Raw genomic sequence first — 27703 nt, forward strand, 5'->3', positions numbered from 1 at the left:
GTTACAAACTGTGTAATTGTCTTTGCAGTGTTAGATGTCATCACCCCTGTGACAGGAGACCTATCTAAGTCTAGTTTTAAAACACAATTAAAGTCCCCAGCCATTATAATGTTATGCGTGTTCACATTGGGAATAGATGTAAATACTTTTTTCATGAATTCTCTATCATCCACATTTGGTGCATAAACATTTATCAAAATCATTTTACAGTTAAATAAATTGCCCATGACAATCACATATCTCCCTTCAGGATCAGATACTACATCTGATACCACAAATGAGGCTGTTCTATGTATGAGAATTCCCACACCTCTAGTTTTTCTTTGTAAAGCTGGAATGGAACATTTGGCGAGTCTAGTCTTTTTGCAGCCAGAACTGATCCTTGCTTAATAAGTGGGTCTCCTGTAAAAATACTATTTTAGCGTTTAGACCTGTTAGTTAGGTGAGAGAATACCTTCTCTCTCTTTAATTCGTGATTCAGGCCTTTAACATTCCAGCTCACAAAGTTAACTGTCCCATCATGGAGACATTGATTCTGAATTTTTGATGTCATTTTGTAGTCTTAACTGGAAGTGAGACAGCTTTGACCTTAATTTCCAATTTCCCCAGGAGTTATTGCCATGCAGCCTATTGTTACGTTGGTAATTTTAATTATAAGGATTAAAAGAATAGATTAGATATAGCTTGCTCTCTTTCTCTCCCCCCCCTTATCCCCCCCCCCCATTTTGCCTCCCCACAAGAGGCTGGACCCCACTTCACAAAGTCTCAGTCCTCTGACATACCTAGAGACAGAGCACGTCTAAAACAAACAAGCCCCCCAGCAGCAGCATTTGATGATTAAAAATTGAGATATCTAAAATGCATTATTATTATTATTACCGATAAAGTCTAAATACTATAAGCATAAAATATAATCTTCAACAGTCTTGAAATATTAAGATATTAAACCCAGAGAATGGTGTTAAAAAGTGGCCCTGGATAAGCATAGTAAACCCTAATGCAATAATAACAATAACAATAAACCAAGGGTATGATGTTAAACAGTCTCCTTTAGAATAGTAAAAAGAAAAAAAAAATTAATTTAATTTCTTCCACACATACACATTGTGATAGATAGCTGGGGACTTTGCCTGGCCGGGACTCCCTTTTGAGAAGAGGACTGGGGAAGTGGACATATCACCAGCAGTACCTCCCCTGGAACACAAGAGGGCAGCGCCCCAGTTTACATCGGGGCCACGGGACTGGAGCTTAGAAGCTAAACCCTGCGCGGGCCCGTGGTCACCACCAAGGGGGCATTTGGACAGTTACGGAGCCATGGTCTACAGCACTTCCTCCACACCCAGAAGTGCTACCAGTAGAGGAACTGGATTCCCTTTCAGCACTTCCCCCACACCCGGAAATGCTGCTGGAACTTGATCAAGAAGCACCTGGAGCACTTCCGGGTGCGGTATAAAAGAGAACGTCTCACTCCAGCAAGCGAGCCAGAGTTGGGAGGAGTAAGACGGAGCTTGTGAGTGAGGAGTGGAGGTGGCAGAAGAAAGGACTGAGTTTAATGGGATTTGTGCATTGTGTTGTGCCAAGAAGAAATAAAGTGTGTGTTCTGGACATTGTTGGTCTGTGTGTCTGTCTGTAGCCGTAGTAACATATACATATACACATATAATAGTAATTAAAACATAAACAGAAAGTGGCAGAGAAGAGAAAAGGATGTGTAATTATGGTACCAGTATCACTGCAAGCGGATCAGACAGCAGGTAATATCTTCTTGTCAGGATGCTACTCACAATCGTATTTCAAAAAATTGTAGGGATCAGCTTCCTTAACTCTTTTTCTGCTTCCTCCGTAGTGGTGAAGATGTAATGCTTGTCTTGAATATCCACTTTCAGTTTGGCAGGATACAAGAGGCTGTATCTGATATCAGCTTTCCATAACCGCTGTTTAATGTTGTAAAAGGCGGCATGTTTAGCAGCTGTTGAGGGTGAGAAATCAGGGAAAATACGAATGTGGTTATTTTCAAATATAATCTCTTGTTTCTGTCTGAGAAGTGACATTACATTAAACATAGATTGTAATCTCTTGAAGCGCACAACAAGAGTCCTACGTTTAGAAGTATTTGATCCCTGTATGTGATAAGCTGCTGCTATGTCGGTGTCTGATTTAAAGTCCTCTCCAATTATTTTTGAGAATATTTCAGCTACAAATTTCTCTGTGTTTGGATTTTCATGATTCTCAGGTTGACCTTCGATTCTAATATTATTCCTTCTGCATCCATCTTCCAGAGCAGCAAGTCTGTCTCTGAGTTTTTGGATTCAGAATTCACAGCTGTTGCTTTTCCATCAGCAGTAGATGCCAAATGTTTGGCTGTTTCAATTTGAGTTGTGAATGTCTGCTTAACGTCTTCCAGCTGATCTGCAAGTACTCTCAGTTTAGACGGCTTTTCCTGAATGTTTTCCTCAATTTTTCCAGCATACCTTTAAAAGCTGCATCAAAGCGATCATATACACGTTTTCCAAGTCTTTATTATCCTGCCGCAGCTCCAGCAGCTCCAGCTGCAGCTTCTCGCTTGTCTTGAGCAAACCATTTATTTCTTTCTTTATATTTTTCTGAATGTCTTTCTTGAGCTTGTTTATGGCCGTGGCCATTGTTGCAATCATTACCTTCAGTTCGGACAGATTGTTTCGGCTTTCGTGCTCCGCAGGTGAAGTGGCAATCCCTATTAAAACCGATGCTTCCGGCTCACGAGGAGTAGATGAAAGCGCGGACTGCAAGGCCATTTCCAGTTTCAAGTGATCTTCTGGAATAGGTGAGCTATCATGACCTGCATCACTTGCACATTCGCTCCCATTTTCGCTCTCAACAGGAGACGATGCATTGGAGCGGGGTCCTGGGGAGTGTGTGCTTTCGTCTGTCTGTTCCAGGTCAGTCTCTGAAAGCCCGTACCTTGCACTTGGACTTAACGCCTGTCTAGACTTGGATGTAGGTTTAGATTTCTTTTCCGTTTCTTTCTGAGCCCCTTTATTATTGCTCATATTTATATACTGTAATAGAAACTCCTCGGGTTGGGTAAATACAGGATACCTCGGGATAATAAGAAATAAGAGAAAAAATAAAACCGCTGCTAACGGAGCTCCACTTCAGACGTCCATCTCCCGTAACGGACGAGACCAAATCCCAGTCTATTTCTTTCACTATTTACAAATTATGAAATTATGCAACCTCTCTACTGAAATCATAATTTACTGCTGGAAAGAAAGCTATGATATTGGACAGATGCATTGTATTCATGGCTGTAAGCCAAAAAAAAATTAGAAAATGTATAAATAACTTCTACAATTATATACTTCTATGTATTCATGTAACTTGAATTCTTAATGCTTGCTATATCTATAATAATAAAAGGCAAAGCCCTCACTGACTGACTGACTGACTCACTCACTCACTGACTGACTGACTCACTCATCACTAATTCTCCAACTTCCCGTGTAGGTGGAAGGCTGAAATTTGGCAGGCTCATTCCTTACAGCTTACTTACAAAAGTTAGGCAGTTTTCATTTCAAAATTATACGCGTAATGGTCATAACTGGAACCTCTTTTTTGTCCATATACTGTAATGGTAGGCAGCAAGATGGCTGTAGGAGACTGAGTTGCGTGTCGCGTCATCACGCCTCCCACGTAATCACGTGAACTGACTGTGAACTCAGTACGTAGAAAAGAAGGAGGAGCCCCAAAGAGCGCAGAAGAAAACATTCATTACACAATTGACAAGGCAGCGAAACAATAAGAAGTGAGTGAGTGACGCATACAAGCATCTTCATAAGACACGAGGTATAAAAAAGCACGGTGTAAACTGTAAGTCTAAATTAACTTTATAGAAACGCTCCCGCTGCCGTTTGCAATACCATATTTGCGAGATACAAGTTTAATGAGAAGACACGAGGTATAAAAAAGCACGGTGTAAACCGTAACCTTAACTTTATAGAAACGCTCCCGCTGCCGTTTGCAATGCCATATTCGCGAGATACAAGTTTAATGAGAAGACACGAGGTATAAACGAGAGTTTGCATCACTTTGTAACAGAGTTAAAATTGCTGTAGCGAGAAACTTTTAACTGCCGGGTCTTAGCTAACATTAAATAAACCCGTGGACATCGCAACATCACACAAGAGAGTGGCTCACGTGAAGTGACTGAACGCAGCAGGAGTGATCAGTTCCATGAATCAAACCTGTTCAAAAAACACATTACACAATTGATAAGGTAGGAAAAGAATATGAAACAAGGCACGGTATAAACCGTAACTTTAAGTTTATAGAAACGCTGCCGTTTGCAATACCATATTCGCCCCTGCGAAGCGCGGTGATTTTGCTATATATATTAAACTATTTCAACCATTGTATGATCTGCTTCTCACAACTGAAAGAGGGCACCGTGGCAGAAGTTAGCCGACTTGCTCACCAACCACAAGCGTTACCTGGTAGGTAACCACCCATACAATCAGATTGTGAATCAGACTACGAATGCCTGCAATGTAATTACCCCGATCTACATGCTGTCAAATGAACGAACCTCACGCCGTGGCACAACGTTAGGGGCTTCGCCTCTACGTCCGAGGATCGATTCCCGTAAGGGAGTGCAGTGACTGTGTACTCCTGATGAGCCCACAATTACGGCGAAACACGTGTCGCATACTATGCATCTTCAAAGCACGGTGTAAACAGTAAGTTTAAATTGAGTTTATAGAAACGCTCCCGCTGCCGTTTGCAATACCATATTAGATGACTTTGTAACAGAGTTAAAATTGCTGGAGCGATAAATTTTTAACTGCCGGGTCATGTCGCGTGTTCTTGGGTAGGTACACCAAAAAATGTATACATTTATGCATGTAATGGGCAAACAAAAAATGTACTATACCCGAAAGCACTACAGTAGTACTCAATGTATCTTTACTTCTTAAATGTTAATGTTTTACTGTTTATAATTTATACGCTTCTTATATGTTATTCAGATTCTTTTATCAAAATACCAGTAACAGCGCACTGCACGATAACGTGGAGTGAATACACTTGACATGACCATTCATAGTATTTATCCTCTTTCTCTGTACGTTTACCATTCGTTTGCTCAGAGGTTGATGCGCTTGCTGCTTAATGAGCAGCTCTTGACCCTAGCGTCCCGCTGCTTCTCTTCTTTCGTCGGCATCTTTTCCCGTTAAAACTGATTTTTTTTTTAAACTTAGTATGTTTTCTTTAATTTTTCAGTTAAGCTGGCACTTAAGTCTTCAATCTGCCTCAAGAATGATTAGCGAAGGTGGTAGACAATGAAAACGTCAGCCGTACGCATCCGCCACGCACGCACTGGTGCGCGCAGCTGTGAGTTGATTCTACAATAAAATAAAATAAAGATAAAAAGAGTAATAACTTGCAGCACCGCTATTCAATTACACTTGCCTAACGCCTCTCCTAAGGGGAAATACTGTGGGATCTGGGCATCCGTCAAAGCAGCAATCACAAGCCCGATTAGAAAGCGGGAAGCTGTGATTTGTCGTCTCCCTCCCATGTAACAATCACAGCCCGTGTTGCAACGCACTATGTATGTATATGTATATATGTGTATGTGTGTGTATATGTATGTGTGTATATATATATATATATATATATATATATATATGTGTTCATATGTGTGGGAAAGCTAATAGTAGACGTGACGTAGTATCTGTGTACCAAATTTCAAGTCAATAGGTGAAACGGTTTGCGAGCTACAGCTGATTTAAAATCCTGGACAGACAAACAAATAGCCATGGTAGTGTTTTATAGAAGAACATTTTAATGTTTAATAATTTATATTTATATGCAATGTGCTTCTTATATATTACTTCATATTCTCAAATGATAATGATGTTAATATTGATTTCTATGTTATTGTAAGTACTCTTTATTTGTGGAAAAATAAATTTGGCAATTAAACTTATTTTATACATACATTTTATTTTTTTCTCTTGCACTCAGTGAGCGAATCCACTGGGTAATCAGCTATATATATATATATATATATATATATGTATGTGTATATATATATATATGTGTATATATATATATATATATATATATATATATATATATATATATATAGATAGATAGATAGATAGATATATGTGTATGTATGTAGATATACAAATATGTATATATATGTATATATGTTTATATATATGTAGATATACAAATATGTATATGTATATAGATGTATATGTGTCTGCATGTGTGTGTATATATATATACATATATATATATATATGTATGTGTATATATATGTTGATATATGTATATATATGTGGATGTGTATATGTATATATTTATGTATATACAGTATGTTTATGTATATATATGTTTACATAACCTCTTTAACACACTACTTCTCCGCTGCGAAGCGCGGGTATTTTGCTAGTGTATATATATATGTTGATATGTGTATATATATTATATATATATATATATATATATATGTATATATATGTGGATGTGTATATATATATATGTATATATGTATAATGTAGATATGTATATATATGTATATTATGTATATGTATATATATGTTTACATAACCTCTTTAACACACTACTTCTTCTCCGCTGCGAAGCGCGGGTATTTTGCTAGTATTTAGATATATGCTTATATAACTCCATGTTGAATTAAATAATATAATTAAGCAGAAAATACTAGTCATGAACAAACATAACATTTATATTTCTTCTTTAAATATAACATTGAATTGCAAAAACTGAACTTAACTCTGCCAAAATGGAATCACAAGTAACTCTGCTTTAATGTGCTGCGCTACACTGCCGTGCACACCAGCTATTTTGTTTAAAACCCTGTCACACACGTGCACATGGGAGCCAGCCACAGGGCCAAAAGAAGGGAATTCCTTTGCCCGGCCATCGTGTACTAAACCCTCTTATTTTTGTCCCAGCAGACCAGACATGGGAAATTCTGCCTCAGTGCGAAGAACGTCACTTCCACCTCAGTCCTGAGGACATCATTTCCTGTCCCGGCCCTGAGGATGACATCACTTCCTTAAACCACCCTATAAAACCCAAACTTCCTTCCTCCGTTGAGCAGTTCTGTTTTGGACTCAGATCTATTACACAATTGTATTGAAACTTTGCCTTTTGCAGCCAAGGTCAAGTACAACGGGTGGCTGCCCCAAACCTTTGTTTTGTGTCAAGGCTCATCTTTTTCACAACCCATACGCCCCCACTGCATCCAGTTCCACTACAAGCAAATTTGAATGCTCTGCCTTTCTTATAAAAGGCATTTATGTAGACAATACTAAGATTCAAATTTAGTGGTGGATTTGTATTTCAAAGTCCTATATTTTAGCTATTGATTCATAATATCCTTTTAGCCATGAAAATCAATTAACAGCAGGCAGCCTATAGCAACAAATAGATAGATAGATAGATAGATAGATAGATAGATAGATAGATAGATAGATAGATAGATAGATAGATAGATAGATAGATAGATAGATAGATAGATAGATAGATAGATACTTTATTAATCCCAAGGGGAAATTCACATACTCCAGCAGCACCTTACTGATACAAAAAACAATATTAAATTAAAGATTGATAATAATGCAGGTAAAAAACAGACAATATCTTTGTATAATGTTAATGTTTACCCCCCCGGGTGGAATTGAAGAGTCGCATAGTTTGGGGGAGGAACGGTCTTCTCAGTCTATCAGTGGAGCAGGACAGTGACAGCAGTCTGTCGCTGAAGCTGCTCTTCTGTCTGGAGATGACACTTTTTATTGGATGCGGCGGATTTTCCATAATTGATAGGCGCCTGCTGAGCGCTCGTCGCTCTGCCACAGATGTCAAACTGTCCAGTTCCATGCCAACAATAGAGCCTGCCTTCCTCACCAGTTTGTCCAGGCGTGAGGCATCTTTCTTCTTAATGCTGCCTCCCCAGCACACCACCACGTAGAAGAGGGCGCTCGCCACAACCGTCTGATAGAACATCTGCAGCATCTTATTGCAGATGTTGAAGACGCCAGCCTTCTAAGGAAGTATAACAGGCTCTGTCCTTTCTTACACAGAGCATCAGTATTGGCAGTCCAGTCTAATTTACCATCCAGCTGCACTCCCAGGTATTTATAGGTCTGCACCATCTGCACACAGTCACCTCTGATGATCAAAGGGTCCATGAGGGGTCTGGGCCTCCTAAAATCCACCACCAGCTCCTTGGTTTTGCTGGTGTTCAGGTGTAGGTGGTTTGAGTCACACCATTTAACAAACTCATTGATTAGGTCCCTATACTCCTCCTCCTGCCCACTCCTGATGCAGTCCACAATAGCAGTGTCATCAGCAAACTTTTGCACGTGGCAGGACTCCGAGTTGTATTGGAAGTCTGATGTATATAGGCTGAACAGGACCGGAGAAAGTACAGTCCCTTGTGGCGCTCCTGTGTTGCTGACCACAATGTCAGACGTGCAGTTCCCAAGACACACATACTGAGGTCTGTCTTTAAGATAGTCTACGATCCATGCCACTAGGTATGAATCTAATCCCATCTCTGTCAGCAGAGGTTGGATTGTGTTGAAGGCGCTAGAGAAGTCTAGAAACATAATTCTTACAGCACCACTGCCTCTGTCCAAGTGGGAGAGGGATTGATGTAGCATATAGATGATGGCATCCTCCGCTCCCACCTTCTCCTGATATGCAAACTGCAGAGGGTCGAGGGCGTGTTGAACCTGTGGTCTCAGGTGGTGAAGCAGCAGCCTCTCCATGGTCTTCATCACATGTGATGTCAGAGCAACAGGCCGGAAGTCATTCACCTCACTAGGACGTGATACCTTTGGGACTGGGGTGATGCAAGATGTTTTCCAAAGCCTCGGGACTCTCCTCTGTTCCAGACTCAGGTTGAAGATGCGCTATAGAGGACCCCCCAGCTCCGATGCACAGACCTTCAGCAGTCGTGGCGATACTCCATCTGGACCCGCTGCTTTGCTGGCATGAAGTCTCCTCAGCTCTCTGCTCACTTGCGCTGTTGTAATTATGGGTGGAGATATCTCTCCTATGCTGGTATCAGCAGAAGGATTTGTGGAGGGTGCAATACTCCGAGGTGAGAGTGAGAGTGGGTTAGGGTGGTCAAACCTGTTAAAGAAGTTGTTCATTTGGTTTGCTCTCTTCACATCTCTCTCGATGGTGGTACTCTGCTTCGAGTTGCAGCCAGTGATGATCTTCATCCCATCCCACACTTCCTTCATGCTGTTATTCTGCAACTTCTGCTCCAGCTTTCTCCTGTACTGCTCCTTCGCCGCCCTGAGCTGGACTCGGAGTTCCTTCTGCATGCGCTTGAGTGTGGCAGTACAGAGTTAAGGGGCTGCCTTGACCAGCCATGGCTTCTCCAGGTTTGCATCAAAGTGATTTACCTGACTGGTGGAAAGATTTAGAAGTGATACATTTAAGAAAAAGATTGAGGGGGAGAGAAAGAGAGGCAACCACAACAAGCAAAAAGGAGTAGAGCAGGAAAGAATGGAATTGAAGCAAAAGTTGATAACGTCTGCACTAAAGTTAGATGGTGTGTCCCTTGGTGGTAGTTTTAGAGCCATTTCTCATGTATCTTAAGTATGTGGTTTAAGTGCTAGCAGCCGTAAAATTAATGTTCATGTAAGTACGTAACAGACTAATTTATGTGAGCAATTTAAAAGATACTTTTCTCTGATGACTGTCAGCTTGAGGACCATTTGATTCATACTTGGGAACCACTGTTGGTCCGAGGACCACACTCTAATGAGCACTGCTGTAGACCAAGTAAAAAACTGTAAATAATAAATAATAATAATTCTTTGCATTTATATAGCGCTTTTCTCACTACTCAAAGCGCTCAGCAATTGCAGGTTAAGGGCCTTGCTCAAGGGCCCAAAAGAACAGAATCCCTATTGGCATTTACGGGATTCGAACTGGCAATAATACCAAATATATCTAAAGTTTGCCAAGCAATGGAGATGGAGGAAATGGCCCACATGCTTGAAGACAGAAATATAGTACAAAAATGGATGCAGTAGTATGGCGATTATTACTTTTTACATATTTATTACATTCATTTCTACATGTTGTGTAGCTTTAAGGTATACTTTACTTGGTAATATTGTGACACGGCCACCCTTCAGAAATCCCCTCTTAAATTTTCAGGCGCAAGCTTTTCTTCCCCTGGAGCAGCCCTTCGTGCCTGCTGCCTCTCTATCCAGCCACCTTTCTCTTGCTCAGACACCTAGAGCTGCCAACATTGCTGTCAAAAGCCCTCCCATTGGCGCACCGAGTAGAAGATGCCACCATGGGAACTCCGCAACAGTGTCTGAGTGCAGATGCTTCTGCTGTGACCAGACCCCTGGTCACCCCTCCCTTGCATAGTCCATGGATGTCGGCTTGGCTGAGGTGTGTTGCTCTCAGGTCCCCTCTAAGTGTCTGAAGAAAGACGATTTCAGGATGTCTGTCGTGTTGGCCAGCCAGGATATCCCTACCTTGTTGGAATCGGGTAGTGACTTCTGTGTGATCAGATGTGACTGGCTGCGGGAGACTCCCTCCTCTGGCACAGAGCGAGTGAGTATACGCTGTGTTCATGGTAATGTTAAGGACTATGAGACTGTGTTGCTTCCACTGAAGTATAAGGAATGACATTCAGGGCCGGATTAAGATGAAACTGGGCCTGAAAAAAGCGCAAAAAAGGCCTGTTTTTTCTCGGCATTGGTGCATGTGCATTCAACACTCACCGTACATGCACACTCAGACCGACCAAGGAGCCTTAATTGCTTGCGATGCAAGCAGCCAGCCTTTATTGAACATGAATAATAATAACGACGTAGTATCGTAACAACTCGAGATTAACATCAAACTATGTAACATCAACATTCAACAGCAATTGTCTGAAAAGTGCACTTAATGCAGAAAACCTAACAATGAAATACACAAGATTTCGCAATTCTCTTACGAAACAGAGTAAGGAAAAATGAATTTGCAGAGACATTGGGTCAAAGTGACTCAGTTCAGGCTCCTGAGGGTAAAAATTTGTCCACAATTTAAATTTCATAATATACCAGAATCCTGTTGAGGATTTTAAAAATTCTAAACATCCATGCCAGGCCCTCGGGCCGGCTTTTAGTTTTACCTTTACAGATAACCATTTAAATACCCATCGATTTTTACTGTACAACTAACTTTCAAGGTGAAAAATTTACTACGTGGCACTTACCGAACAATAATAAAGTGGCAAGAATCCCCAAGATATTGCAAAAAACGCAGCTAAATTACTAAGTAAACTGTTTAACGTAAAATTGATAGCATTAACTTGAAATCTTCGGTTAACAATAAACACAATGATGTTATAGTTACTTCACAGCACAAAGAACAATTGTAACATATAATAGTAATGCTGTGTCTAGGCGTCCAAAAGTCGGACTCCAAATTTCATTCTAAGAATTATTTTGAGGTTAATATAGCAAAGGAAAACTGTTCAGCTTCTGGAAAATTCTCTTCTGTTTTCATCTGGGCCTATTTCAGGAATGGGCCTAATGCTGCAGCATCAATAGCACCCACCTTAATCCGGCCATAATGACATTAAAGTCTGGACTGCCATATCCGATTCCTTCCCTTAACCCTTGCTGATAGGAAAGAGAAACACCATATTTCCTGGGTCTTGGCCAACTTCAAAGCGCCGACACTGACTCTCCCAGTAGCTTTGGAGGGAGGGAAGAGGCTGGTGGCTAACAGAGCTGGCCAGGGTACCAGCCTGGAAATTGAACCCAATCTCTCCAGTGAGAGTGGGGGAGACTCATCAAATTTTCTCGAGTGACTGCCTGGTCCTTCAAGTTCTTCAGAGACAGTCCCTGCGCCGGCCCCCCTGGAGGCAACTGCTAGCGAGCAGACGGATTTTGCATGCTTGAAGCGAGCCGACAGTTCCTTGGAGTTTGCGTTTAAGCAGGTTTACGCCACCGGTGACTCTATTATAAGGACCATGAGACCCCCGGTTTCAAAACTCAAAAACGTTTTGTTAAAAGCTGCTTTCTTTATTGAGTGATCTCTGATTGTGTAGGGGGCGGTCAGATTGAACAGCTGGACATCCTGGCTGAGCATAGGGTGATAGTATTGATGATGGCTCATGCGCATGTCTTGAGCTGTCACCTAGACGCTGAAAAAACTAGGGAGCGCATCTCAAAGTGGTTTTATTGGCTGAATATGGGCACGGATGTCAAACAGTTCTGTAAGTCTTGCCCTGACTGTCAGGTGGTCTCTGCTCTCAGACCTATTAGGGCTCCTCTTTCCCTAATGCCTATTTTAGACGTTCCCTTTCAAAGGGTTGAGTTGGATATTGTTGGCCCCGTTCCTAAGAGTAAGAATGGGTATCAGTATATTCTATTGCTGGTTGATTACGCAATGTGGTATCCGGAAGTGCCTGCACTCTGGAAAACCAACTCCTCGTCTTTGGCATTCCAACTTACCAGGGCATGCCCTTTACATCCCGCGTCATGAAACAGTTGTGTGACACTCTTGCCACTACAAAGCTGACTACCACTGTTTACCATCCACAGAAAAATGGCCTGACGAAGTGGTTTAACAAGACTTTAAAGCAGATGATTGGGCGGGTTGCTCATGATGACCTGACGTCCTAGGAGTCTGTGTTGCCTTCCCTAATGGTCGTGGTTTAGGAATCACCATAGGCTTCCACAGGCTTGAGTCTCTTTGATTTGCTGTTTGGTAGGCGTCTGTAGGGCTTCTTGGCTCTTATTTGTGAGGAATGGATGGGAGTGCATACTAATGCTCATGGCCCTACCTTTGCAGACTGGGTTATTCCCCTGCAGGGTCAAATTTCTAAGCTTTCCTCTATCGCTGTGGAGCACCAGCAGCGTGAACAGGATGCCCAAAAACACCATTATGATACAAAAACTCGGAGAATTCAAACCTGGCGATCACATACTGGTTCTGATTCCTTCTGTTCCACATACATTGCTTGTGAAATGGAAGGATCCTGTTGTCATTGAGGAGCGTATGTGGCCAGAAAATTACAAAGTCAAGATACCAGGCAGATGGAAACCCATGCAGGTTTTGCTTGTTAATCTCTTGAAAGAGTGGCATGATTCCCAGGTAGTGTTCATGTCCATGGCTGCTGTGTCCCAGACAGATGTTGATATTGGTAATGTTTTGACTGACTCGCAGGAAGCTGAGTTGCTGTCTTTCATAGGCTGGAACACTGATTGTCTTTATCGCCATGACTGGGCTTGCCGAACATATTGTTATGGAGCCTGATGTTAAGGTGCAGATGCGCCCTTTTCGGATACCTGAGGTGAGTAGGAATATAGTACACGATGAAGTGAGACTGATGCTTGAATTGGGTGTTATTCACGAAAGTAAAGGCGACTGCTGTAGCCCAATCGTTTTGGTCCCAAAACCTGGCAGTTCAATTCGGTTCTGTATCGATTTCAGATGCTTAAATAAGGTTTCCAAATTTGATGCTTATCCTATGCCCCATATTGATGTGTTATTGGAGAAATTGGGACAGGTGTCATATATCTCTGCACTTGATCTTATGAAAGGGTACTAGCAGGTGCCTTTTGAAGCTTCCAGTTCTGAAAAAACAGTATTTGCCACCTCTGATGGGTTATACAAGTTTACTAGGCTCTTGGTCTGCATGGTGCCCCTCTTACTTTCCAGTATATAATGGATGAGATTTTGTGTACCCATTCTGAATATCCCAGGGCATATCCTCGATGATGATGTCATTTTCAGTAATGATTGGCACTCAAATTTAGAGTGACTTCAGGCTGTACTTGACAGCTTGAGACAGCCTGGGTTGACAGCAAACCCTAAGAAATGTAAGCCGGGTATGTCTGAAACACATTATTTAGGTTATTCTATGGGCAGGGGTTTGGTTAGGCCTCAGTTAAAGAAGGTGGATGAGGTGCTTGCTTACCCCTGTCCCAAAACGCAGAAACAGGTTTGTGCCTTCCTTGGACTTTCCAGTTATTATAGGAGATTTATCCCAAATTTTGCGAAGAGAGCTGCTCCTTTTACTGTTCTAATGAAGGGTAGAAAGAACCGCTTCATTGTCTGGTTGGATGATTGTGAACTGTCCTTCAGTGATTTCAAGTCTGCTTTGTCAACGTACCTGGTTTTGAGAAACCCGGACTTCTCTCGGGAGTTCATCCTGCAGACGGATGCTAGTACGTTCGGTTTAGGTGCTGTCCTGTCACAGGTTTTCGATGGTGAGTAGCACCCCATCATGTTTCTGAGCAGGAAACTTCTTCCCAGGGAGCGTAACTACTTGACTATTGAAAAGGAGTGTTTGGCTCCATTATTATTTGTGGCGGCATAAGTTTACCTTGGTGATCGATCACGCTCCCTTTCAATGGCTCTACAGACAGAAGGATACAAACTCTTGTCTTACGTGGTGGTTCTTATGCTTGCAGCCATTTAATTTTATTGTCCGTTATCATCCAGGCCCTGTGTACGTCAATGCCGATGCCCTCTCTCACCTGGCAGAGCCCAGTTTTGTATTTCGCTTAGTTTACAAAGGTGTGAACAAAGCTGAGGTTGGGGGTGTAACTACTGCTGCAGGGGGACACAGCTGCCCTTCAGAAACCTCCTCTTAAACAGTTTCTCAATGGGAAACAAAAACACTCTTATAGCTCCTCTTTGCGGTATCAGCTGGAGGCATGCTGGCTTGCCACACAACGTGCTCCTTGTGTGGGACTTTGATCATTTTAAAGATCGAGCCATGGGCCAGTCCTGAGGGTCTCACTATCCTGTGTCTCTTTTTCCCCAGACTTCCTCCTGCTCCAGCTGCTGCTTCCGATCCGCTGTACCCCCCCTTGATGAGGAAGACTTTGTGTTCTTTTGAGCAGAATTGGGGCTGATGCGTCAAGTTTTGACAGCTGTACCTTGCGAGGCTTGATCGCCTCTGAAAGAGACTTTTGTTTTATTTGTCTGAATAGCAATAAGTTTCTACTGTTTGGAAAACCTTCTGTACTCTCCTGTGCAACTTGGGGACCCAAGCTTGTCAATATAAATGCAAGATTTAAAGTTCTGAAGTCAAAAGTGTCATCCGTGAGCCGTACATAAATATGATGATCTGCATATTTATATTTGGCTTTCAAATGTGCTGTCATTGACTTGTGTCAGATGCTCCTGTTTTCTCTTTTTTTTACATTTGAAATTTCCCTAAGCATCTATCTCTAACATTTCCTCCCTATGTATCTCTTTCAACCCCCCATCCACATCTACTACTAGCATTGGCCTTTCCTCCAATTCACCCTTCCCCCATTTTTTCAATTAAGAGTACTCTGTTTTAGAAGTTTTTGAAATCTTATCCATAGTCCTGATTCCAAAGTGCTTAATGAGCTCTTTCTTTTTACATTAGGATTTGTGATTCCTGATTGCTCAATCCTTAATGTACACCATCTTTTTACTTAAGAATATCCCCATTGCAACATTTAATATTAATTTCCATTTACTCTTATTGTGCCATTGGTACAATATATTTCAGCATCAGACATGACTGCATTTTTTTCCCAAAATGTATAATATTTTATTGAAATCGAACATATTTCCTCACATATAAATATCCTAAAACATGTTCCAGATGTTTGTTGTTTTTGGGAACAGTATGCTAAGGACCAGTGATGGATATTTGATTTATTAATGACATAGCTGGCCAAGTTGCAAAGCTAGTGGTGAACCATGTATTATTGACATTACATTTGCTCATCGGTCATTATTGTAATTATTTTATGATTTCTGAGCCAACATTCGCTTTTGATATACAAAGCAAACTTAGATATTAAGGGTACTGAGTGCAAAGATTGTGTTTGGAAAAAAAAAAGATAAAAAGTAACCCATAAGCTACATATTGTGCTTTAACAATATTAGAAATAGTTGACGACAGACTTTGTTTACTGCTATTTGCATGTTGTGAATTACAGTGAATATTATGTTTGAAAAACTTTCATCATTAATAAAGAAAATGATTAAAGACTAGTATGTTTTAATTTAATACCTAAGCTTTTGTTATGTTTCAGTTTAGAGTTCTGTATGTTCTGCCAGATTGTGTTACCAGTGACCACAATTTGGAGAGTCCCAGTACATTTGTAGTAATAATGTTCCCATATTCATAAGATTTACAAATAAGCATGAAAATATTGAAGGATACTATATATTGCTAAGTTGAACTATCTTTTTTATGTTTTTGTCAACCATCAGCTTGACATTCCATACTGAATGTTAACATTTAAAAGACTCACGTATTAGTAGTGCTAAATTTATTTTACAGCTTCTTTTTTCATTTTTATAGCTCTTACAGCATTTTACAACTTTTTCTTAACATTAAAATGAAGGTGTATATTAACCAAGCTAGTAGGCTGCTGCTTTTTTGTTTTCAGGTATCTGACTACTTGTCTAAACATAAGACAGAGACAATTAAAGCCTGCTCTTTCACAGCTCATACTGAAGCCAATTGTTTACATATTAATACTGCATCTTTCCTATAACAAACACTTCCATTAAAGAAGCTAATTAGCTAAAACATCTAACTTGTATGTTTAATTTTAGGTATAGTTTGATCATTTTCCCAAAAAGTATACTGCCTTGTACTGTATACAACATGAAACTTTTTTTTAAAAGTCCACACACACTTAATCAGTTCAATAGCACCTTATAACATTCAGTATGTGTTACTTAATTTAAAATGACAGCAGCAAAAACCTAGGAATATTCTCCAAACAAATCTTACCATAAATCGTACCACTGTGATAGATATTCTAATTGCAGACGGTGCCTGAGAGGCATGTTCAGCTATTGTATAGTATGCAGTATATTTTTGACTCAAAAATCATGAACTGTTTGGCAACACTGCCAAAATATGCCAGACATACACTGTGCAAATTTTAGAAGTCATGGCCAAGCAATTATCACACTGCACTGACAACTGAGTCAGCTGTCTTTATGTGCACAAAAATCTACAAGCACATTTGATGTGATTGCCATGCTACAACTTAGGTGCTCAGACTATATGTATAATTCTTTACATTTATATAGCGCTTTCTCACTACTCAAAGCACTCTCCACACAGGGGGAGGACGTGGGAAGTAAGCCCACAATCTCCTTACTGCAAAGCAGTAGCACTACCACTGCGCCACCTGTGAAGGTATATGTATATATGGCCCTAATGGAAAGTTCATTCATTAACAATTGGTAATAAAGCTGCACACAATTCAAAAACCAAAATGCCCACAGACTTTTCAAATGTCAGCAAACAAAGGCTGCATTGTTGACCTCTTGCTGTACTGAGCTCTGAAACTATAAAGAAAGGAAAAGAGAGTAACTAGACAATGGTTAGAAATGCACTGTCAATACAGTTGTCTGTTTTTACAGAGAGGATTGGAGATATGAAATCTTACGTAATTTACCATTATGTGTGTTTATTTAGGGTTCTTCCAGTAAACGTTTTCAAAGATACTTAGAATTTAATTGTATGTGTGTTGCTATATGATAATTAGCCTTTTTAAAATCATAAAGGTGAAAATGAACATGACAATGGAAATACCCAATGTACAATATCTAGTGTCACACAATGTGCGCGTGGGAGGCAGCTAAAGGCCTTGAATGAGAGTAATCCGAGCCAGACCGGGAGGTGGCGGAGTGCACTAACACTTTTTCCTCTCTTTTCTGTAGACTGTTAATCGGGAAATTCCACCTGGTCCTGATGACATCAATTCCGGTTCCAATCCCTATGACGTCACTTCCAGGTCTGAGCCTATGGATGAAGACCCTTCCGGTTCTGGCCCCTTTGATGTCATATCTGGGCCTGAGCCTATGAATGAAGACCCTTCCGGTTCCGGTCCCTTTGAGGTCACTTCCTATACTGGGCCTTTAAAGCCACCACCTTTCCACTATCCCCTCAGTTCTGTTGTGGACTTCAATCTGTACACATTAGTACAAATCTTTAACCATTTTGCAGCCAGTGAATAATATACAGGTGGCTGCCCCAAACTTTTCTGTGGCTCTTTTTAATTTTTGTGACACCAGCCACTATACTACAACATAGTAACAGACAATACCAATCATTTCTCACTGCCGTTTTAATTGTTCTTTTCAAAGTCAAACTCAATATGTCATCTGGCCGAAAATAACTGTCATTTTTAATTCTGGCATTTATTTCATTTCATGTTGTAATATGAAAGAAGATGATATGAATGAGTTTTTGTGACCTTCTCCACAATAAATTTTGGAAATTTGATGACTACATCAGAAAATCAGCCAGTGAGACTGTTCACGCTACAAGACAACCAACTGAAATGTCAGACATGACAAAATACTTCTGATCGCACAGCAGCTCATTCATAAGATGCAAACAGACATCATAACCCCTCTCATACCATATGTGAAACGATGGCAGATGATAGCGCTAATTCGGACCGCTCAGAAAATCAGGTGCGCGACTGCAAAATGACACTGTGAATGTCTGAATTAACACAGTCTCAGGTATTAATATATTAGAGTTTTAAGAATGTGCTAATTATGAAAAAAGAGATTTCCTAAAATAGTAACCTAAGTTATCACTTTTTAACACCCATGTGTGCAGCTAGGTTAAATTAAAAGCTTAACAAGGCATATTCTATAAATGTATGAGTGCAAAAGTAGTACTGTCTGTAAATTCTGTTTGATATGTTCACCTTGTCATCATATCAATATGCCTCTAACTGTGCATATAGTAAACTATCATTTTTTTAATCAGAACAAGAAATTTAAATAAATTACTTGTAATGTTACAACTAGTAGAGTCCATGTATGCGTGTGCTGCTCCATTTGTACAAGCTGGTGACTGATAGTTATTTGGTATTAGGTTGTGAATAATTATATAAGTTTTGTGGCTGTAAATTAGAACTAAAATTTTCAAATGCCAGAAAATCTCTGCACATTCTGTCCTTAAATATAGCATCTCAAGAGCATCACTTTTTCCAAGGAAACACGTTTCATCAATAGATTGTTTCTTTGGCTTCAGTTCCTCACATCGTTACCATGCACGTCATTGGCTAGTTCCACCATCTCGCTCCCAAGCCTACATTTATGCCCAGAAGTCTGCAGTTTTCTACTGCTGGAATTTCCTCAATTGCAAGAAATTTTTTAACTATTTATGGCAAAGCACTTACATGGTGATTATATGACCCAAATGTCTATCCTTAAAGTCTACTTCAATTTTATTCAAACAAGACTATTTTTTGTTCAAATGGGAAGCAGAAGCAAGTCTCTAGTCTTAAACCTCAAGTCAAGCATTAAGTAATTTTGCACCAGAAGTCCTCAAGTCTCATGTTTGGTCAATACCTTCTCCATAATGTATATGTTTTTAAACATCAGTGATAATGTAATCAGTCTTATGTTTGATCATGTAATCACTACAAAAACCTTCAAACTGTTCACATAACGATAACCTGTGTGTGTTCATTCATACAGTTTTTGCATGACAACTGACTGGTCCTCAACTCAAGGAATTCTTTCTCCATTGCTTTTTAATGGGCAGTGACTCCAAGATAGCCTCTCATCTTCCTATCAGACAATATATGCACAGTTACAGAGAGATGTTCTGCTTGCTCCAATTGTTTATTGAATTTTGCCTGTTTCTCTGCAACAAAGTTTTTTTTTAGACGTGATAGTTTTCTGGCAGACTGGAGAAATATTTGTTATTGACAATAGACATAAAGTTATGAAAGCTACTATGTTCAGCCATTGAGAGGGGCATGTTGCGCCCAACAATTAAGTCTGACAATATTGTATTAGTGATGAGCTTTTGTTGAGGGTGGTTGGAGTTATAGAGTTTAAACAGCACTTGATTCAATGAACTGAGAGATGCTAGGCTGCAAAGGGTCACTGGTTACCGTCTTGGTCTCAGGAAAATCTATTACGCTAAAGAATTAGAAAAAAAGTTAACCATATCTAAATAAATAACAAATGTTACATATTTTTCTACACTTTATAACTCAATTATAAATGTCTTATCAAAGTTAAGGTCCTGTCATGTTCAAGTGGGAAATATTAAGTTTAGCATAGTGTGCAGCATAAGTGGTTGCATAGCCATTATTACTTGTCATGACAGCAGCATCTAAATTACAGTATCTATAGCTTTGTTGTTTGTGTAGAGTCCTAAGCCTGCTGCGCACATCTGAGTGAACAAAATCCTATAGCCTGGCCAACGTTCAGAATGTAGGGCTATTTCATTAGAGAGAAAACCTGTTAACCAATGTACCTTTTCATACTTCTCTACTTCTCTGGAAATGAGATGGAAACTGCAAAACACATTTTTTCTTAACTAAAATGTATTTTCATAAAAATAAAAATGTTCTCTTTTCGATTTATTGAAAACAATGGCACATTTCATAAATCATTTTTGAAAAATGATTTTTTAGGAGATGTAGTTTAAATGTATTCAGTATTAAATTTCATATAGTAACTGTATTCTTGAATACATCCTTAGATACATTCCCTGAGAAGATCCTGAATACTTACTTTTGTATTCAGAATATGTAACTGCCAGTACCTTGTATTTCATACAGCTCAACCCTGGGAAAGATGCAATTAAAGTTGAAGCACACGCTACAACTTTTAATGAAAAAAAATTATTACAATGTTTCATTGATACCCAGGGTTGTTTGTTTCAGAAATGAGAGAGTATTAACTTACCACGTTATATGCTGATTTTTGTAATGCCTCATAAAATTGGAAGTTGTCGTCATCCCGTCAGTAATTGTAGTTCAACATCTTTTACAAACTGTGGTTTGGTTTTGCCTTTTACTCTAAAATTTAAAAACTCGTAGGCTATTATTTTTGGCACATCCATACTGTTATTACTCCTGTCTCCTCCTCCTTTCTATGGTCAGGGAAATACTTTAAAATTAAAATACTTTGCCGATGATTTCGTTTATCACATACGTCATATATTTCAGCTGTTCCTATAGGATGATGCAACCGTTCCAAGTGAATGAAACATGAAAACTTATTGATTGATCTGAAAGCATTACATCCCACAGAATGTTCAGAAACATACAAGGGAGAAAAAGGGAGACAAGGTGTTGTACCCGATTGCATCAACCGTCAACTGAAGTCCAAGTCACTTGATTCAAGTCCCAACCACTGAATGGAAGACAAAAGTGGCATCCAATTACTTTTCTAAACCTCTGTTCTGAAGGGTTTCTGCTTATGAACAATTAAGGAACCAACACATTTTAATGACCATCTTTTAAGTGAGGTGAGTTGAATTAAGGAAAATTGAACTAATATTTCAGTTAAGACAGTAATGTATGAGAAAAACTAGACAATGAACAACTGGACTAGCAAAACTAGCACTAGATTACTTTCACAGCATTTTATTGGGTACCAATTGTACATCTCAGTACAGGACAAGTCCATTTAAAAAAATAATTGCTGCATTATCAAATACGTATTGTGAGGGGTTCAGCCTGGACACAACCACATGGACAACCAACTCTTCATAATAACACATGCTTTTATTTCTTCTATAAATAAAGTCCCAAACAGCACAGTGCTTCCCGCACCAAACACCCTTACTCGGGCCTTCACTTGGCCCATGGGCTGCCTTTCCCTCTCCTCACGGGAGCTTTGTCCTGTTCCCACTCCCGACTCTAGCTCACCCGATTGTAGGGAGGTGGCCCTTTTTTATCCCCACCAGGATGTGCTCCAGGTGCTTACTGACGTTCTTCCAGCAGCACTTCCTGGTGTGGCGGAAGTGCTGCCCCTTGCACCCGGAAGCACTCTGGGCGTTCCTGGAAGGTCCTTCTTCCCCCTGCCAGGTGTGACGGAAGTGCAGGTTTCCCAACCTCCTCGATGCTCGGGGCGCCCCCTGACGGCGGCCACGGGCCCCAATAGGTTTGAGCCTCCTGGTTCCGTCCTTGTGGTACCTTCTTTATCCAGGGCGGTTGCCCACTCGTGGCGCCGGGTGAATGAATAAACTGCCTCCTGGTCCTTCCAAGCGTCCCAGCTGGGTCTGCCCCCCCAGCCTCCTGTGACAGTATTTAATAACTTTATTTAATATTGGGTTCAGGAGTGGCAAATTAAATTTATGTGAAAGTAGGTAATGTGAGTATGTAAAGTATTCACAGAATCCATGAAGAAAATGATAGACAAATTTTTCTTCTTTCTATTCCTAGAAAGAACAGTTCACCTGCAAAAAACGAGAGTTTTTGTTATATGAAATATTTTTATTATTCACACAAACATGCAATACCAAATTATGATAATTATTGACTATATTGCCCATTATCTTTCTTTTATACTGCAGAATTCTTTATAAATGTCTGTTTACAGTCACATGTTATAAATATGACAATACAATCATACTGATAATGGCTGTTTGAACTGATATAACTTTGCATTTATCTGGGATGGCTTTTGGATGGTTATGCACCAATCCCCTACTGAACTTTATAATGTCTTCTTGAAACATTACTTGTAAAACCACACCCAAAATGTACAAATATAATTTTACTATGCTTGAGCTAAAAGATGCTCATAGTTAAAATCAAAACCTTCATGACAAATCATTCATATTGAATTTAAGAAAAACAAGAGCCAAATCTTTAACATCAAGGTTCTCTAAGTAAATAAACTTAATCTAAAATTATATCAATATATGTCTTTTCCATTTTCACCTGTTACAAAACAGTAATTAAACATTTTTTTTAATTAAGAGCAAAATAGTAAATTTACCAACTCTGCCAATAAAAAATTAAACCTGAACAATCACTGGAAACAATTAGTGCTGGAGTCATCCTGACAAAGCTGGATAGCTAAGGGAAAGAGAAACATATTGTTAACCCTCTATCAGTTGTTTAAATAACAAAGTCTTCTTGTCACATATTTAGTTAAAACAGTTTAAAATAAGCACATAAAATTGTATATTGTACACTTTTAGTTTTGATAAAACTTTATCCTTCCAAAAGATGTAAGAGTAATGCTGCTATATTTGATCATGAAGTGACCTTTTTAGGACAATTTCTTTTAGTGATTTGTTTAAGTTACACTACCTTCACCAAATAAAACCTTATCAAAGCCAGCATGTGGGGTGAGATGACGAGGTGATCTCCTCAGACAGCACCTTAGTCACAATAGTAGTTTAATACCAGAGTATTTTTTAACATTCTGACAAAATGCAAAAAAATGAAAGTATGAGCCATAATTGTTGCATACATATCAAATGCCTAATGTGTGCACTGCCTTCAAAAAATTATAAGAAATATTTTCATTTCGAAAGTTTCAGAAATCTCAGGACTGCAATTTGCACCTTGCTGTACTGTAACAACACAGAAAGGTGAATCAGGAAGTTCATTTCCCAATGTGATGGTGCAGGTTGGCCCCAGGCTACTGGCTCTCACCGGCAGCCTCTTGAACCCGACACCGGTGATAGTCTTGACAGGGATGAGCCTGGATAGATGAGGACAAACACACACCAAGCAAGGGGATAGTGAAAAAGTGCTCTAGTGCTTTTATTCAAAAAAACAGTCAAACTCACAGTGTTCAGCTATGCAGTGCTCCTTCTATAATAAATAAATACTCCATAAAAACAAAGTGCAAGTGGGGGTTAAAAATCAGTAAAATAAATATTCCTTTAAAAACCAAGGTTAAAATCAACAGTACAGGAAAGCGTTCCTTAAAGTTCATGTCCTGGTGTAGTCCATTAAAACCTCTGTCTCCCCAGTTTATCCTTCTGGATCTTGCAGCTGAGGAGCCATCTACCCAAAAGACTCAGCCTTCTTTCTTCTGCGGTCTACAAGTCTGGGTCCCTACTGCTTCCATGGCCACACAGTAGGGCTGCCAATCCGGACCTAGGCTTGGGTCCTTCCCTCCCATGAACAAAGGCACACCATCTGAGCTTTTGTTGCTGACTCTCGCTGCCTTCCCTGACTTTTGCGGAGCCTCACTCCTCCTGGTCACTCCCTTAAGTCACTCAGCGGAGTGAACCATCACTGCAACCCCGAGCATTGGCTGCATGCTGTCCTCCTGGGGCTCTCCTCCTCCTGGCTACCTGCCTGCTCACTCATGTACTGGCTCTTTCCCGTTTCCCACCTGCTTCACACTCTATACTTTAACCAGCTGTTTCTTGTTCTTTTCCTTGATTTTTTTTTTCGCTCTTGTGCAGCTGCGATAGCCCGATGCTAACCCTGGGCTGATAATTTATTTTTTTATTATTTAAAACTGACTTTTTTCTGAGCCACGGACCCGCTATATCACACCCCAACACCACCCACCTGCCAAAAGTTTAAAGAAGATAGACAGCATAATGGCCCAACTCTGGGAAATAAATTATTAAAACTGGGAATGTCTGGTAAGCCCATTATCAAATGTTTGCAAAATTGACCTTTTTGTGGAGTTTGTAGGTTATTTGCTTTGAGGTACAGTTGCCAAATTGGGTAAACTAAATATTGGAATACTTTTATTAAAAATAGGTATATACAGTATTTGAATGTGGGCTATGTACAATGGTGCTAGATATGTTTGTACTGTAAGACAGACATTTTGCTATGGCTGAAACATCTTGACTCCCTGACTTAAACAAGGCACTGCCAGACATTCTTAACATCATCATCTTCTTGTTTGGGCCTGTTTGGAAATGCAGCCTCTGTGCCTTATCTAATAAAATGATAAATCACAGGCCAAGTGACATCTTGTTGATGGCTCATCACAATACCATCTAAATACCTAAATTCAAACAAAGAGCCATAACTTAATGATTGCTAAGCTTGATGGGCAAAACTTTGCTCCAAAAGTCAACCAAAAATGATGGTTCTTATGTGTACTGAAGATACCAATTGCAAGCTGTATTCCTTTCTTTAAAAACCCTTGCACATCCCGTCTTCTGTCTTTTCTATCAAGCTCACTTATTCAGTCTGGTGGTAACTTCTGCTGTTTAGTCCCTGTAGCCCAGGAAATGGTTGTAACAAAGGCTGAAGAAATCATTTTTCCTCTAAAGAACAACCAGTGGAGAAATAGAAGGGTGGGAGAATTTTCTATACCGAAGTGAGATGTGGGGGGCCACAAGTCCAAACCTTGCTAAGGAAAGGAAGTGCACAAGCAAAGAGAGTGAGAGAGTGCTTTAGCACAAAGCAGCACAAAGTCAGAGATCTCATATTTAAGAAGAAGAAGCTCACTTTTTTCACTAACAATGAGACAAGATAAGCAGTAAGCTCAAATATTTTTAATGCTTGCTCTCTGTGCTTAACATTTTTAATGGTGGCTAAATAGAAGCATTGGTTGAGGATGGGTCCATCTCAGTAGCTAAGGATGTGTCACTGAATAAAAAGTTCTGTAGTGACAAGGCATATATGATTTGAATGGAAATGCTAAGCACACTGGAAATTGTGGAGGCGTTTTGGCAAAAAGGCTCTTTAATGGTGAAGGTCTCTTCAGTGTGGAAGGTAGAGACTGTGCCATGGGACTGACAGACTAGATTGGTGGTCTCCATCTTTTAAAGGGAGATAAAAGGATGGGTTCCAGATCCTGAGAGATCACACTTCTCCCCTTTTTAGGAAGGCCTATGCTGGAGTTTGGCAATACAAATGGACTTTAGAGTAAAAATTCTGCTTAAGTTGAGATATCTGGAGCTTCCCATGTGAGGTAAACAAGGCACAGTTCCCCCAGGGCACTCTCATATGTCCTGGGAGTATCTGTTTATACCCCAGTAAGAGCTGCTGAAAATCTCTGGTGGTACAGGGGGCTCTGGTCAACTCAGCATGTTGCTATTTTTATCCTCACCAGAAATATCAGAAATAAAATGATAATGACATTTATCTGAGACAGCTTACATGGTTGCAGCATGGTACAATTATTTACACTTTTAAAAGTTGGTTAAGAAGCTTGCTTTAGATTACACAGTGAATATCTGGTGAGAATTGAACTTGAGACTTTAAACCTTGTGGTTTAAAGTACACTCCCTGTTACACTTCCCCAAACTTAATAATCCATGGAAATGTTTTGAGACAGGCCAATATGAAACCCTACAGCAAACCCCCAAAAGAATTTTTCAGCTTTTCTTAGTAAAACAATGATGTACAAATATTTAATAATACATTACAGTGATGTATTAAACCTCAAATGAAAACAGCAATAACAGTGACATCCAAACATATTTGGAAGGAAGAATATCCTAGACAACTGAGGCAACTGAAAATCAAAACTGTTCGGAGTCCTTGAAAATAAAATTTAAAAAATGCAATGATGTTATAAATCACACAGTGCCCATTACTGTGGTTGTAAGAAAATATTGTAGTAGCCGCCAGACTCTTCAGTAACAGGGCAGGACTAGATGCTTGCATGGCATAAAAGTGAAGTACATATAGAAATCTCTTAGATGTGAGGGGTGGGATACAGCTTCACAGGAAATGAATAAACAGGATCCTTAGGCAGGTATTAGTGATTGCTTTGGTCTCTGTGTTGCTGACGAGTTCAGTGGTGGAAAATAGAAAGTGACAGAGATCGCTACTTCAGTACTATAGACAGTGTTTTCTTTGCAGGAGAACATTGTGAGGCTTGTTCCCAGTTCACATTTACTATTTTGAATGCATTTCCTGTTGCCTTTAATAATGGGAAAGTGAAGAAACAGTTTTATTAGACTTTTAGTAAACTGATGTTTATCAGTGTTCCATAAACAAATCTGTTAATGGGATGAGCTGTTATTCAGTGTGTGCATCTGTCCTTTTGTATCACTGCTCACTCACTACTCACACAGTACAATATACTCAAATACAAATTCAGAAAAGGTCACTGCTATGATGTGTTCTTTTTATTTAAGCCTGCTTCTGCCTTCTGTGCTCTAACTAGAGCAGCACTGCATGACTGTGTCAAAGTGGCACACTAGCAAATTGGTTTCTGGCAAGCAATTACTTTCATACACAGTTTTAGAATTTTACACAGTGTCTAAGTGCAATTGTCTCATGAAAAGTGGCTGTTCTGGATGATTTTTGCAAGGTGCTATGGCTTTTGTTTGAAGGCTGTGTGTACATGTATGATTTGCTTAACATATGCATATCCACAATGATAGCATTCTATAAAGCTCATTTGTTGTATATTCTGTAGTACCAGGGTAAGGTACTAGTATTTAGCCAATAGTGGAGCACTAAAGGAACCACTTGATTGCCACTGGGTACTTTGCACATGGCAAACAACCCAAGCATATAACAGCAGAAATATACAAATAACAATTGCACAAACTGAAAAAGGTGCACAACAACAGGAAAACATTGATTTAAAACAGCAGTAATGATGTGTGTGGTATAAACTGGTAATGGCAACTGGCAATAAAAGAAAAATATAAAAGTGAAAGAGAGAGCTGACCTGTAAGGAAATGGTATGATCTCACAAGAATGATGAAGGCATGACAATCTGACCATAATTTAACTTCAAAGTAACATCCTAAGGTCCAAAGTCTCAAGGATTTTTTACTCAAAGTAAAATGTCGATAAAATATTCTATATTACAGAAAAAGTTAAACTTATTCAAATCAAATGATAAGGCAAAAAACTCTGGAAAGCTTCATAGCTCAGATTTTTATTATTTAAATATGGCATATTTTGTAGAATTAGTCCAAATCCCTCAAAACAAAGGAAAAAACAAAAAAATGCATTACCACTTTATACTATTACTCTTTTTA

The sequence above is a fragment of the Erpetoichthys calabaricus genome, chromosome 6 (genome assembly GCF_900747795.2).
Source record: "Erpetoichthys calabaricus chromosome 6, fErpCal1.3, whole genome shotgun sequence".
NCBI classification, from domain to species: Eukaryota; Metazoa; Chordata; class Cladistia; order Polypteriformes; family Polypteridae; genus Erpetoichthys; species Erpetoichthys calabaricus.